Genomic DNA, 2,884 nt, shown 5'->3' with positions numbered 1-2,884 from the left:
CACAAGATTCAGCAAACTAATATCTGGTCCACATAAAGTTCTTAGAATGCCTTTGCCAATGGTATACATATTTATCTGACCAAGACACTTCAAAACATAAGTACATAATGGTTGATTAACATTCTGCTAACACTGATCAGTACATACTTACATCTAAAACATTTTGTGATTGCAATTAACAAAGACACACCAGTCGTAAGAAGCAGTGAGACCCATCTTGTGTACAATATGTATACACTATCTTGTATCATTGAAAGTCCAAGAGTCTTGATCCATGGACAATCATGGCTCCAGATGTCTGCCTAAGAAATTAGAGCTGGCACAAAAGAAATCAGCTTATAAAGAAGTAAAATCTCAGCACACAGGCTCCCCAGGATTCAGTATCCCCTTCTTTAAGGTCCTGAATTTGAACTCCTGATATAGTAGATCCACAGAGAGAAAGAACCTCCCTTTGTTATATCCACATAGACTAGATCCCTAGCCCAGCTAGTCAACATTATTTTGTTTGTTTGAAGAGGACAGAAAATGCAGAGTATGTCAGGAGCATTAAAGGCTTATAAGCCTTTTCTATATTATAGCATTTTCTATATTTTGGCTACTTTCTTTCAATCTCCTCTCTTTAGGTTTTTATAAATAAAGTTTTATTGGAACACAGGCATACTCTTTTTTTTTTTTTTTTACATATTTTATATGGTACTTTTATGCTACAATGGCAGGGTTGACTAGTCACAACAGAGACCATATAGTCTATAAGGCCTAAAATATTTACTATCTGATCCTATACAGGAAAAGTTTGCCCAGTTCTGCCCCAAGAGACCTTCCTCACTCTCAGTTCTTGTGATTAGACCCAGTTTGAGTTAGGTTTTCTGTCATTTGACAACTGACTGAAGCCTGCCTGATACAAATCTATCTCCTGGCAGGGCCTAAAATACATGACCAGAACAGCAGCAATGGTCCTTTCCCCTCAATGATGGATGGGACTGTATGTTCCTTTGACCAGAAGCTGCTACTTGTTTTCTGCCAACAGGATCAAATACTTGATATTGGGAGTTTCCCCCCCAAATCCCAGGTGTATGGTCACAATCTGATTAAGATAATATATATATATATAATATATATATATATATTATATATATATTATATATATATATAATATATATAGTATATACAGTATACTTATAGTATTAAGATACTATACACACACACACACAGTATAAAACGATAAAGAATATACACATATATTTAGTGAGAGAGGAATAGTGCTGTGGACTAACAGGCTTAACAAGATGGAAGCTTGCTGCCTTCATATGCCAGGTTGAGGATGGTGTCATAATAACCAACAAACTTCATGGAATGATTGATATGTGCCAATAGTTTACATGTGTTACATCATATGAAACCCACATCAACCCTGTAAAGTAGAAAATTATCTTGCCCCAGTTTACAGATAAGGAAAACACATCTCAGAGATATTAAGGGATTTCATAAAGGTTACATAGCCAATAGGTAATGAAGAGGGGATGCTAATTCAAGTCCAAACTTCAAGGACTTGCTCTTCTACCTGATGCTATACAACCAAGTCAGTAACCCTGTAAAAGCAACAATTCTTTCTCCATAATTTGAGCAAAAGTCCCGAGTGGGGCTCTTGTTGGCTTGTGCGGGACATATGCCATCCTTAAACCTGTCACTGGGGTCAGGGTTGCTGGGCTTGGGTTGCATCCCCAACCGTGATCCTGGGCAGGTGCGGGCGGGGGGGCATGTTCATCTAAATTACATGACCCAGACAATGCCAGTGCATGTCCATATAGAAAGGGCTTGGGAATGGAAGGTGATGGCATTTTATGTGTTTGAGAAACATCAGTTGTCCTCATTTGTTGGGGGTGGGCAGGGAGGTAGTGTTGCCTCTACTCTTGGCCTTGGTGCTTCTGTCCTTCTCCACTGTCATCTTTGACCAGTTGAAATGTTGGGAGGTCATCCCTAGAGTACCTTTTTTTTTTTTTAATGTTTATTTATTTTTTTTGAGAGAGAGAGAGCAGCAGGGGACGGGCAGAGAGAGAGGGAGACAGAAGAAGACACAGAACCCAAAGCAGGCTACATGTTCTGAGCTCTCAGCACAGAGCCAGACGCGGGCCTCATCAAACTCATGATCCACGAGATCATGACCTGAGGCAAAGTCAGACACTTAACTGACTAAGCCACCCCGGCACCCCAATAGAGCACCTTTTCTGACAGACCAATGTGTATCTATTCAGGGATGGGAGTTGGAGGCAGCATCTGGACCTGAGGCACTCTGAATTAGGATCTCCACAATCTCTGAGGAAAGTCAGTTGTTAAACATCTCAGTTTCCTTTATTTTTATTTTTTTATTTTTTTTTTAGATTTTATTTTTAAGCAATCCCTACACTCATTGTGGGGCTGGAATCCAGAAACCCGAGATCAAGAGTGACATGTTCCAGTGACTGAGCCAGCCAGGCATCCCTCAGTTTCCTTCTGATCAGGTCCTCAAAGCCAATCAAAATGTCAAAATAACCCCAAGGCTTATGAGGATGTACAGGAATGCACCAGAAAGAATCATCTGTAGGCTAAGAAACTTGTCCAGTGAGTAATAAAGAAAGAATGTCTACCACCCATCTCACCTCCCTCTATGCACAGGATCTCTAAATTGATAGAGTCATATAACTGGCATATGTCCAGGGGATCTGTTAAGTGTTACTGGGTACCAGACACTGTTTAGGAGCTGTATGGCCAGGTGTTTGACACTTTCATCTTATGAAGCTGAAATAGGAAGTTCAAGATGGGCTCGGCTGCTAATTTTGTGAGGGTTTGCTTTAAAACAAAACAAAACAAAACAAAACAAAACAAAACAAAACAAAACAAAACAAAA

The sequence above is a fragment of the Panthera uncia genome, assembly GCF_023721935.1.
Source record: "Panthera uncia isolate 11264 chromosome E2 unlocalized genomic scaffold, Puncia_PCG_1.0 HiC_scaffold_19, whole genome shotgun sequence".
Taxonomy (NCBI): domain Eukaryota; kingdom Metazoa; phylum Chordata; class Mammalia; order Carnivora; family Felidae; genus Panthera; species Panthera uncia.
The sequence above is the reverse complement of the archived record's forward strand: the minus strand, read 5'-3'. Positions refer to the sequence as shown.